The sequence below is a fragment of the Numida meleagris genome, chromosome 18 (assembly GCF_002078875.1).
Source record: "Numida meleagris isolate 19003 breed g44 Domestic line chromosome 18, NumMel1.0, whole genome shotgun sequence".
Taxonomy (NCBI): domain Eukaryota; kingdom Metazoa; phylum Chordata; class Aves; order Galliformes; family Numididae; genus Numida; species Numida meleagris.
The window spans coordinates 6671977-6685296 of record NC_034426.1 but is presented as its reverse complement, the minus strand read 5'-3'; the positions used below and the strand labels follow the sequence as shown (position 1 = coordinate 6685296).

The 13320-nt window shown below is 43.5% G+C and overlaps 1 protein-coding gene across 1 annotated transcript in view; it reads right to left on the bottom strand.

The window, feature by feature from the left end:
- PIGL (phosphatidylinositol glycan anchor biosynthesis class L) overlaps nucleotides 1-13320 on the bottom strand; it is a 65987-nt gene that overhangs the window by 36642 nt on the left and 16025 nt on the right. The gene's annotated exons all lie outside the window — the stretch shown is intronic.

Sequence of the window (13320 nt, the reverse complement as noted above, 5' to 3'; positions counted from 1 at the left end):
GGCACGCTCCAGCAGCATGCATGGACTACAGCAGTCAGGAGCCTTTGGCAATTTTGCTCCAACACTATCTGTCCTTGTCTATATCAGCTCCCAGACAGGTGATAAACTGATCTGAAACCAAACAAGGACAGACTCACCTCAACACTCAGCTCCTTGGACCCACTGATTTACCACTTTGGCACGTCTGAGCCCACTCTAGTATTTCTGACAGCAACAGAGAAGAACACAGAGTACATTCTCCCCAAACCACCACCTGTACTGTAAGAAATGAGCGTCATAAGGCCTGTATGGAATCATGAGTTAGCTCTCGAATAGCTCATAGCAGTGCTCACATCCTCATCATTAATACTATGTCTTTGCCATAGTGCCTAGGAATTAATCCAGAGCCTGACAGTCTAAGCTGTCCTGAGCGAGAACAAAAGGCCCAGCAACCCTACAATTCAAACTTATGTTTTAAATTTGAAATACGATCCACCAGGAAAACTAGGACTCTGAGAAGCAGACCACAGGACGTCACTCTTCCCTTCCTCATTTCTTTTGTTTTGCAAAATGCTTTGAAAGAAGAACAGAGCAGCATGGCACAGCTTGGGATAGGGAGCACTAATCCATGCGCTGAGTAGCCAACGCCAACCACCAAGGAGCTGCCTGCACAAATCCAGGCACCACTGGTTCAAGGGCAGACCTCCTGATTCAGGACCCCGGGCAGGAGGGCTCACTCTCCTGGCAGAGCTGCAGGAAGCAGACAGGTGGAGCGGGGATGCGGTGTGTTCTTCCTAGCTAGGATTTAACTACAGCACCGGCACATGAAGTTCCTGACACACATCATAATGTACCCGGTGGAAAGGGTACAAAGCCAAGGGAAGGAACAGAAAGTCTCCCTGCAGCAAAACCCTTCAGAGGTGAATGGCTGAAACATCCCAATGTGTAGGTGCCAGTTCATCACAGCTTTAATAGTGGATATGTTTGCTCTTGGAGCAAGAAACACATCGTGTTGTATAGTCAAGAACTGCAGTCTTGATCTGACTCAGGTAAGTCAAAAAGAACATCGATGTTGACTTAATGGCACAGGCCAGACTCTCTAAAACAAGGAAAGCTGGAAGTGTAACTGCCTCTATCAAAACTGCAGGCCTTAGTCTAGTCCATGTAACAAGCAAAAGCAGCCAGAAACCTCCAGAGAAAGCCTGCGGCCAAATCAGTCCCTCAGCCACTTCAGTTAATCATCTAGGAAAAAAGCACAGAATAGTCACTTCATGGACATTTATTTCTCATGCCAAAACCCATGTAAATGCAACTTCAGCAGAGATCTCAACGGGATGATGGTCTGATTCCAAATGCAGCTTCCCATGTCACAACATGTCAGCTTCCCAATACCAATTCCATCCAAAAAGAGGTTTCCTGAATCCCCAGACTCCCACAGCAACCATCTCCCGCAACCCGTTTGACCTAAGCAATGATAAGGGAGCGTTTTTTCTTGAAATCCTGATGTAACCACGCTATATAAGACTGAGGATGCTCAGAGCTGTTTAGTTAGGTGCTAATTTTGTTACAGCCATCAAATCACTTCCTTTTATAAGACGGCTTGCGCCTAGAAGTTAAACATCTCTCTGAGTGCTCGATCCCACAAACTTTCCTGACACGCACAGTTTCTACTCATGCAAACAGTCCTCTGCAGGCACTGTCTTGCCAGCGCCACTCATGTGCATGCCCCAGTTAAATGATTACATGAGCAAGCTCCCGGCCAGTCCCTTCTCTTTCCCTGGAATCGCTGAATACCCACACCGCAGCCAGGCCAGAAACTATGCTCGGAACTCAATTTGCAGCAGCTAAGTGGGACCCGGCAACAATGAACAAAACCAGCACAATGTGATGACCTTTATCGTTTGGCCTTCCTCTCCTCCACGCTCGGACTTAATGCGAGCGTTACGCAACGGCTTTGCTATAGCAACGGCTCCGTGATCGGCAGTAACCCCGGCGCTGCCGCACGCCGCCATGCAGCCGCTGAACTTTGGCCCAGTCGCGGGAGCGAGCCTCCCACTCGCCTGGCACCGCGCTCCGGCCTGTTTACGCTGCTCGCAAGTGGGAGGCTCCTGGCAGCCTCCCCGCAGCCAGCAGGATTTCTAGGACCAGGCCAAGATTGCCAAAGGGCTGAAATGATTAACTCTTGGGAGCTGGGGTTCTGCGCTCCAGCGGTGCCTGCAAAGGGCTCGGGAGAAAGGAAGCTGCCCAGCGGGAGCGGTGCTTCCCCCCGCAGCACTGAGCGCGGCAAAGACGCTCAGCGAGGGGCGGTGGTAAGGAAATCTGTAAGCTTTTAAGTAGGGAACAGTATCTTTTCTTCTTAATAAGTCACAGATGAGCAAGGATAATGAACTGGAGCTGGGAACATAATAATGTATTGAGCACTGCATGCCAGGAATTGCACGTACCTGTGTCGCACGGGGGTGCGGGAAACTACTGGAGTGGAACTGGGATGGGGCAGTGGCCGAGCTCTGGCCTTTGCTGCACGTTACCAATACCAGAAGGCATGGAAAGTTCCTGGGAGACGGGAAAGCTGTGCTCTGCAAACACCTTATTAAAATGATTGTTATAATCTTACAGCACAATCCTGTAACAAAAGGCTGCAGATAACCAACCCGCAGCCACACCACCGCTGTGCGAACAGCACTAATACTTTAGCACGGCATTTATTTCTACACATTAACAGACTCTCATTAACTAAACCCCTTACAAGTCGGGTACAGGGCAGTAAGCATGCAATAACCTCCAGATTTTATAACGAGTAACTAAAGAGCTCAGGCAGCTCTCCCTCAAGAGCCTGAGGCCACAGAGCTGAGTGGGAGCAGAGCCTGGGTTGGAGCAGGAGTCCCCGCACAGCAGAGCTGCAACACCCACACTCACTCCAGGAATACATTTTATTGCCTGGGGCAAATAACAACCCATTTTTCAACAGGCTCTACAGAAGCTCATATCTTCCTGCGTACTCAGATTGCACAGAAAATCCCTTAATCGCCACATGTTAACAGCTGCAAATTAACCACTACTACACCAACAGCATAGGAGCTACGCAGAACTACCCCTAAAAACCCAACAGCGGTCAGCGCGTTGACCTCTGCATCACCTGCTTGTAATCTGGGCTGCAATGATAAGGCACAGCCCTGGATGACTGTTTCTGTCAATATTCTTGACTGCTTTGTCTTACGTTCTCATTACCCAGGAGTAGTCTTGCCCTGAAATACTGCGTTCTCTGGTAAAACCTTGTTATTCCCAGTTAGAGGCTGTATGGATTTCTTTCCCCTGCTATGATGAGAAGTTCATTATAACAAGACTGGACTCCGCAGACACAGCACTGAAAAGCAGGATCTCCTTGCTAGCAGAACTCAGACAGCTACATCTTATGGCTGTTATTCATCCACAGTTATACCTACAGCTAAACATAAATGCTTCATAAAAAGCACAGGAAGAAAATTTGTTAGATTTGGCTACAAATCTAAGCACAGCAAAACACAATCTTACATGGAGAGTCTGTGACTCAGTCCAATCTGTGCAGAAAGAGGATCGTTCTCCATCCCTTACCAGCAAGGCAGGCTGAATTCCCTAATTTTCATGGATGAGTTCTGCACGTAGCACTCCCATCCAGCCTTCAATCCCTTAGCACGTATTCTGCAAACCCTTCAGCTCAGACCAAACCACTGGCTGCCAATGTTTCATCTTGCAATACTATATAATATTTTTTCCAAGGCAAATGATAAACCAGCCTTGGCAGCCCATCATATGGCTATTTATGAGAATAAGAGAAATGCCAAGTATTTGGCTTATGAAACTGAAATAGAGGAAGAAAACATTTATAGCAATGCTACTGTTTAAATGAGACCATAATTTATTACAGATGTGACCCTTCCTTCTAACGCGAAGAACTAAGCCCACTAATGTTGTGTAATGACATGAACTAGAAAGGACTTGATGAAGAATATATCCAGCTTAAATAGCGAATTCCCCTCCTCCATCTCCTACCATTTTGTACTCCAAAATGAGCACAAGTTTTGCGATGTTCAAGCATTATTTGCCAGACTTTTCAGTGCTCAAAAGACCTACAGACTGATTTACAGGAAAACATTCATCTGCCATCTGAAAACAGACTGAATACTTCTAGTACAATTCAGTTAAATGTTAACTATTGAAGAGAAAACGCACGGAACTCAGCCAAGCTTTGTCAAGCTTACAGTCACAGAAACTGTAAAGAATGCGCATGAAGGGAAGGCTTCGTAATCAACTGAATGACTGCAATGCAAGTAATAATTGCAGAGAATTAGACTGCAACACTGAAATGAGAGAGCACTGAAACTACTGCGCAAGGAGTATGGCAGAGTGAGAGTTAATTCATGACTTGTTAGTAGAGGGGGCATGACTTGGCATGGAACCGCAATCAAACCGCTTTCATTTCACGCTTCAGATGGTACAGAAGGATCAGAAAACAAAATCTTCAAACCAAATTCCACTTCAGTTTTTTTTTTTAAAATCTACTTTGGTTTCCTACATTGCAGTCTAAAATAGATTCGTCTTCCTTCTAATCAAATCTGACTGGAGAAGTTACAGCAGGGAAAGATGCTGAAAGGTGCGCAGAGAAGAATTCATTTCCCACATTCCTGATAACTTGTACAGTAAAGCTGAGATTATGGATCATAAAGCTCACGTATCAGCAAAACACAGTATGCATTAGGAAAAGAGGTGAGCCCGTGACAAACAAAAACACGCACACTTCCTACTTGCTTCAAGTTCTGCTTTCTCCTTTAAAAAAAGCTGGTGTTGCATCATCAGAACAGCTATGTTTTTCACACAAAACCGCGCAAAAACTAAAGCCAGTTTTGAGTATCTCCCCAAAACAACAGTGAAACTCCATGAGCAAACTAGTAAATCCCATCCTGCTACACTAGCATTATTTTAGGTATCTTTTGTACTGTTCTATTCATTATAACCAGAACATCTCTGTGTCTTCTTAACAATTTATCAGCACTACTTGCCTCCTAACACAGTTCCTCTTTCTATCCACAGTTGTTCCATATGGGAAATTCTGGACTGCTGGCGTGGTTTGTTGGTGTGTTGGATTCTCCCAAGCAAAATTCCTATTTGGTGACGGGGTCCCATTGAATTTACTTTCAGCCTAGCAACTGCTCCTTTAAGGAACTTAGTCTTTTCATTAGTTTGCTCTAATCTGAAGTACTGCTCCCACCAATTTCCACATCAAGCTTACTTCAGAACAGAAAAAACTTCTTAATTTTGTGTATACTGATTGAACTAAGGCCAAAGGGAATAAAACCATTTAGCTTTCACGTGAATACAAAAGAAAGGCTTCCTTGGCAATATAATTACAGCACACAGATCTTCTAAGAGGAAATGAAGTACAGGGATTTAAAAGATTAGACTTGACTTCCCCCCTTTCCTTTTTTATGATAGTTAGGGCTCTACTTCACTCACTGCTTCCAGTCTAACAGCATACAATAAGAAAACTCCTACAGACAGGAACTGGGACTGTTACAGAAAGATGTTTAATTGGGTTGGAATGTGTCAATGATTTTTTTCACCACAGGCCCACCATTCTTATTCTACCCACCTGCAGCTCTAACACCTTCCTAAAACTGATTGAAGTAGTAAGCAGTGCCTGTAGTCCTTATCAAATAGTGCTTTCTGTTTCTGGCATGTTAGCAAGATTATGGGCAAGCACGTACTATACTGTTCAGGATCTTTGCGTGGTCACATACAGCCCAGTTTGAAGAATCTGATCCTCCTCGGTTGTTTCTGTCAAGGAGACCTAAACAATACTTCAGCTGTGACAAGAGCTTGTTTGTACAAAGAACCAAGGTTCTGTTCCATCACATCGCTTTTCCAACAGCCAGATCAAGCTGCAGAACAGAAAGGTGAGACATTTAATGCTGCTATACCCAAACACTGTCAATACTCTGCCTTGTAGCTGGCAATACCCAAGGGCAGCGAGGAGTTTACTTAGTTGTGGTGGTAACGCTGCAGTTGACCTGGGTGAGAATAACCCAGGATCAGAGTGACTAAAACATCATAAGCAGAAGGAGACAATTGCAACACATGGCAGAGTTAATTAAAGTAGGTTACTTCACTAAACTGACTTACTCCAAGTTCTGCGTATCACGTTCATAACCTTGTCTTTGCCTTGAATGCTTATTCAACTAAGTAACTTACAAACATTTACTGTGTGCCATTGATTTCACATCTTTATTGCTTACAGACTCCCTGGGGTTCTCACCGGCAGCAGTCAGGTTATAAACACCTACTGTCATTAATGTCACAATCCCAGGATCTCTTCCCATGGTCTGTTAGTTACAAGGCACAAAGTGGAGCACACATTTTACCTATTAAGCTAATGCAAGTTCAAATCTCCTAACATTAAAAGGCCATCTTTCTGTCTGTACACTAACGCAGCTGTGGACATCACCCTTGTAACAATCACCCCAAATGCTGAGTGGAGATGTTTTACACACTGAAATAAATAGAGTCAATACAGGCTGGAGTTAACTGCACTGCCACGCAGCATGAATAAAACACTCCAGTGGATACTTTTGGCTACTGTTCAGCAGGGATTTGATCACTGCCATTGCTATGCAAACTGCATTTTAAATGGCACATCTTATTTCTGCCTGCTGTTATTACAAGTAAATCCTAAGTCTCCTCAAACTGAAAGAGCTACACATGTATCTGTCACGCAGCACAAAGGAAGAAAAAAGAAACACTTCAGAAATGAGATAGGTATTGCTGTAGAACTGCTACACTGGGTAGGGCTACACGGGACAGGTGCTACACAAAAACTCAACACGTTTTTGGAAGTTAACTTCAAATCATCTGAATTTCATTCATGCATTTTTCCAGCCCCAGAGGACACTTCTTTTCGCGTGCTGCACGATGATCTTTCATACAGTTGACTCCTGTCCCCTTACTTGGCTTTGCAGCGTGCGTGTTCCTTAGAGGATCTCATAACATTACTGCCAAATTTATCAACATGGCCGCCTCTCCTCTGCCATCCCAAACACACAAAGGTTGTTTCAGTTCACTGCTAAGGCACCGATGCATGCACAGATCTCAGCTGATCGCAGAGCCCAGTAATGCCCTGAGGCAGGAGAGACTGTCAACACAGCTGTCCTTGTGTGCTAAGGCAAATATCCTGCCAGGCAATCTCTGAATCAAAATGGAAACGCATCTTATGAAATGAACTGGGGCAAGGACAAGGATTGTAAATATGCAAGGCAGGAAAACATAATAAAATAAAATTCACAACGTATTATTAGAAGAGTGTCTATTGGGTTGTTCGGAATTACCTTGACCCTGGTAATGTTTTTACAGTCTAAGTATCCTTAAGTATTTTATTTCTCTTTTCACCTGTTGCTAGCAGGAGCATATCTAAATAACACCTTCTGAGCCTGCCTTGCTTTAGACACACAAGACCAGGAAGAATGTGTAAAAAGCTCTTAATGAAGAGAGGAGCAGAGATCTGCGTGCTAATGGCATAATTAGTTCTTGCAGGACAGCCTTGCTGCAGCAGCACTGGGCAACCCTCAGTGAACATTGGTGCTAGGTCAGCTGGGCACTGAGCTGTGCTAACACAGCACTGCTGCCCATGGCACTCGCAGGAGTTATCCCTGCACGGCAATACTCTGGGCCATACTCTCATGCCATCTAAAGAAGGACAGTCCTTCTGCTATTTCTTACATCTCTTGCTGAAAAAAAATATAAATAAGGAATACTTCCATAATGACGTGCCACTGTCAAAAGCCACCTTATCCTCCTTTTGTGGTAGAGCAGATGTTATGCACATTGCTGTATGGCAATAATGTGACTTGGAGAGGAGAGAAAACCTAGCACTGATGCACCCAAAGGCAAAAATTCCATTCCATACTGGAGATTTGCTCATGGACTTGTCTCACATGACACACTTAACAGCAGAAGCAAACTGGAGCAGTGCTGTTACCCAGTTTTTGTCCACAGCCATTGAACGTGACTATCTCCTAAATTTAAATCCCAAGGGTTAAGTATTCCCAAATACATTACTGTTAATGAAGATCATTTTAAGGCCAACCTAATCTGGGCTACGCTGTTTAAACATTAAGTTCTGTAGGTTTACTTCTCTAATCTCTCTCTTTTTTTCTTTTTAATTAATTTTCTGGTCATCTGTGGCTTAGAAAATGATTGATTCAGTAGATATCTACTCCCACATCTGGGCTTTCTTTAAACAAAGTCACAAAAATGATGAATCTTCCCCACCATAATACTTTATTGCTTCCCATGTCCATGCTTTTGGTATTTAATCATAGCCAGAGGATCATACACTCAAATCTCAGCATGTACAGTTCACAGGATAAGCCAAAAATCATTTTAAGTTGAAGGCTTGCCCAGACATCTAATACCTTATCACTAAAATCTGAAATTTTCTTCTGCTCTGAGTCACCGAGCAAAAATTTACTTCATGGAACATTTGAAGAAGAGTAGGGGAAAAAAAAGAAAAGAAAAACAGCCAGTGTGAATCAGAACCCCTAAAAGCAGGCAAAAAGATTGGCAGGGAGCATCGCAGCTCCTACCTTGTCTCTCTCAATAAGGCTGCTCACAGGGCCAGCCATTGTCTGTGACACTGCAGAAGTGCGTGCCTTACAGGCAGACTCCAACAGCAGCATGGTAAGTGCACAACACAGCAGTGAGCCTTGGTGACAAGGTACTGCTTTTCACTTACAAGGAAATTCAGAAACACTGGGATTAATCCAGCAGTACACGCACAGCCAACATTCCGACCTACCTCTGTGCGCAATGCAGGACCATTGAGATCCACACATCTTAAGGAAATGATTTTGTTTTCTCCAAGACCACTAAGCATAGAAGTAGCTAAGTACAGAATTTAAGCTTTATTTCGTTAGCAGGCTGGGAGTGTTGTATTCTTCTCCACTAGACAAATTCTCATTCACAGTTTGTGCAGTTTTGAGTGGAGATGGAAGCTGGAGCTAAAATTATATCAGAACATGTAGAAATACATGGGAAACCTTGCAAAAACTCAACCTTTGTCAGAGATTTTTAAAGCTAGCCGGGACCACTGTGGTCATAATACTCACTTGCAGTGCTACATAACAGCTCAACAGACCACATCCTACACTTCTTCTCTTCATGTAGATTCTCCTGCATCATTATCAGGTCATTTCATGGATACAGCTCAAGCATTTTAGATATCCCATTATTAGGCCCATTTTCCACATCTGTCATTGTTCTGATGACCGTTTCCCAAGTATCTTCCAAATGTCAACGTCTTTTTTTTCCCCAAAATATAGACTTTAGATCAAGATTTAGAGGGCAATATTGGTGGTAGGTGGATGGTTGGACCAGACAATCTTAGAGGACTTTTCCAGCCTTAATGATTCTGATTCTATGCAGAACTAGAACAAGAGACTCCCAAACAATATATGAAGAGGCCCTACCATTCCCCTACCCCTCTTACCTCTGCTCCCCCTAACTTCTGTTATTCTCTTGCTCTCATGATCTCATTCACATCATAGTTACAGCACTGCTCTAGGAGACCATGTTTAACTGCCTATTTGCAATTATTCCCTAAGAGCTCCTCAGTGTCACCTCATATAGTCACTGCACCCAGGGGAAATACAGATGCACAGGTGATGAGATTTGTTCAAGAAGCGCAAAACATCCACTCAGCTAAGCTTGGCTGAAAATAAAGGAATCTTGGCTCCCACTTCCACGTTCAGGTTACTGAAAACACTGCCGCAAGCAAACGGGTACGTAATAAACAGATGAAGGGGTTTGAAGTGATTAAGTGCTTGTGGGTGCTGGTGAAGAAGAGAAAACAGCTCCAAGATGCAGCATCAGCAGATTGGACAGGTACTTCCTGCAGCCATGAAGTTCATTTTACTGGTGAGATAAAGAACTGATATCCCTGCATCTTCCTCCAGGTACTGCTGACAGGGCAAAAACAGCCATTGGTCTTTACCTTTCCACTGCTGAAAGGAAGCACGTGAACTCACTCATATGGATTCAGTATTTGCCCTTGAACTGGTGCGGGCTGCACTTGGCACTCTGCTCTTAGATCAATATATAACCCAGGAGTAATCTTATCTCTTAGGAACAGGGATATTGGGAGGAGGAGCACAGCCTCCAGAGGTGAGGAGAGCAGCTCTTCTAAATGTTAATGAGTTAAGAATAGAAAGGTCAAATGCCTGCCTTATCAGAAGGCCCCGTGTGCAAACAGGCACCAAGCTGCAGACATCAGAGCACAAGCCGGGTACAAATGTCAGGAGTTGGTTACTGTAGCTGCAAGCAGCAAAAGCAGAATGGTGGAACCAGGAAACCTCCCCAGACATTTCTAGCTAATATAGGTCATGGGGAAAGTCCAACAGCAAAGACTGGCTGGAGATTGCTAAGGTATTACAGCTGCTGCGGAGCCAGGCATCATTTCTAAATGGTGTGAAGGTGCTAAAAAGGATACTGTGGAAGGATAGAGTGAGTATTAACAGAATGAGCCAGCACAGAAGCGCGTATCAAAACGCATCGTGTATCAAACATCCTGTGCTGGCAGAGCATTGCACCAGATTGTTCTTGCAGGAGCCTATCTGTTCTCCTGGAATGAGGATATGTGACAAAAAGTCCTTCCCTACCTCCTTGTAGATAGTCACACAGAGCACTAAGCATAGCAGAAGCTGTCTGAGAACTCTATACAAGGGGTCTGTACAGCTTCAGCTCTGCTCTACAATTCCTCTTTAAGCATAATGCACAAAGGATTGGAGTGGAATAAGAGATGAGACAGCACAGGAACAAATATATCTCCCTTAAATACCAAAACATTTTTAGCCCTGTTCTAATTAATCTTCTTATTGGTGTCCACGAAAGAGGCTAAAATTTGTATCACATTGGGCAGAAATCTTCTTGCAGATACAAGCAATCAATTTCAAGCAACAACAGAACATACCAAAAAGCACCAGTGTGCGAGTTCCTCTGCTGTGAGTAATACTGTGTGGGACCTGTATCTGCAGTTTACCAGCACTTTCACCTTCGCCTGCAGTGAGTTTTCATTGAAATCAATCACCATTCCCAGGCAACTCCCATTCTCAGAACAGATTGGCAGCGAGCAGCCGTGTTTCAGAGCACTGTTCCATCTCTCCCAGTGCAGGAGGTGCCCCAGGAGATGGCTACCTGGGCTTGGGAAACAGATACAGAACAGCTACCTGGCACTGTTCCCTCCTTACTGCAGAACAAAGAGCACCATTCTAGTCAGCCTGTTCCCAGCTGTAAACAACCATCAAAGGATAGGGTTAATTACCGGTTAAAGCACTAAGAAGGAATAATTACTACAAATAACGCAAGGCTAAACATATTTTATCCTACAAAAGGGATAAACAAGGTGGTCCTGGCTCAGAAATCACATTCTAACCATTAGATAGTTAGCTTAATTGGTAAAGATAGGATTGCATTGAAAAACAAAATGAAAGGCACCCATATGAAGACACTGTTCACTGAAAGACAATTTGAGTTTAGTGCTCTCATGTTTGTTCCACAGAGCAACTACTCGGCAGTTAACTGCTCTGGCCTCTAACCCCAGCCATAGGAGAGAACATCATAACCTACTTAAATTTGCAGACTGCATCCTTTATGCAGCAGAGCTCCCAAATGGGCACAAATGGCTTATTTCATACACCAGCATTACTTGGCATCTGTTTATCCTGCAGTCTTCTGCAAGCATCTGTTCATTCGCTGACATAGATGCTCTGCTCTTCTGCATTACCAACCTCATTTTCAGCCTGGAAACTTCAGAGTTTATTAATTTGAAAGTGCACAAATATACAGCAGCATTTTTCATACAGATGGTATTACTGAGTGCTATTAACAATTGCTATTTCAACCCAGAAGCTACTGTATTTTCAGCGATAGCTCCAATATGCTAACAATTCTGGGAGAGAAAAAGCCTCTGTAAATAAAGAGGATTTTATGCTTGTTATTCACAGCAGGAACAACCAAACTTCTTTATCCTATGAGTCACGTCCCAGAAGCTTCATATAACTGACAGCCTCTAAGAGTTTTTCCTCTAACAGCCCATCCTCAGCAGGATGAAGACCACGCTGCACTGACTGTGCAGGAGCGGCTAGAAGATAAACAGCCCAGGAAGTCTCTTCCATCTGACATTTCTTGAGCTAAGAGTTGAATTCAACTTAGTTCAATTTAGAGGGCAAGGAATATGATCCAAGCCTTCCAGCAACTCAGTGACATTTTCTGAGTCGCTACAAATTTGAATGGAGGAATTCTTCATCCTTGAATGAAGCTGTGGAGATTCTCCTACAACCCCTTCTGTCTTCAATTCATAGAAGGCACTGTTCAAATGCTGTGTCAGCACAGATCTTTGTGGTGTGTACGTGCCTGCCTGCTACAAGTCCTCTCCATGCCTCCAAGTCTGACATGCGCTGTCACTTTCTTGGCTCTCAGTCACAGATGCCAGCAGTGTAAGAATACAATGGTATTACAGAAGGACCAACTTTCCTCAACCCTGTGTAACATCAGCACATGTCAAAAGATGATTGTATGAGCATACTTCCTGCAGCCAAAAGTGTTTAAAGATTCAAAGGCACTGAACAACTAAAACGCACAGCCCAGCACAACACTAAAAGCATGCTCAGAAGAGACAGCATGCAATTTTCTGGCCTTTAGCATTTCCATGCTGTTATTATTTTGAGGCATTAGATATTCCACTCTTTGGTTTTAATCAAAGAATGGCATTTTAAATTTTACCATAATAAACTTTCTCAAAAGTCTTTGCATTTTCATTATTCTGTCTATGCAAGCCACAAGGTTATTTTTCCTCCCTAAATGTCCAATCTGCAGGGAACGGTTGTGAAACTCCATTATTTCCAGGAATTGCTGGCAATCTACTGCTGTCTGTTCTTCTCGGTACTGCCCATATTTTCCTTGTTCAGCTTTAAAAGCCAAACCTGGTTTGCAAAAATGTCCGGCCTTCTCAATGCCAGAACTGAATAAAGACTAGAACAGGACAGAATTAGATGTTTCTATTACGCTGAAAAGCCATTAAATCACATTAAAGTTCATAAAACAACAGGAATATAAAACTGGACGTAGATTTCGGCCTTACATTCTATTACTTAGAAATTTGTGTAGACTTACAAATAGCCTTTCTAAGCTCCATCTTACCTGATCCCTGTGATCAAAATGAAGTAGGATTTCTGAAGCTACAAGCACTTGGATTTTGATTATTCAGTAAGGTCAAAATAATCTGTAAAGAGAAGTAGCCTGAGTTCTCCAATACACGAT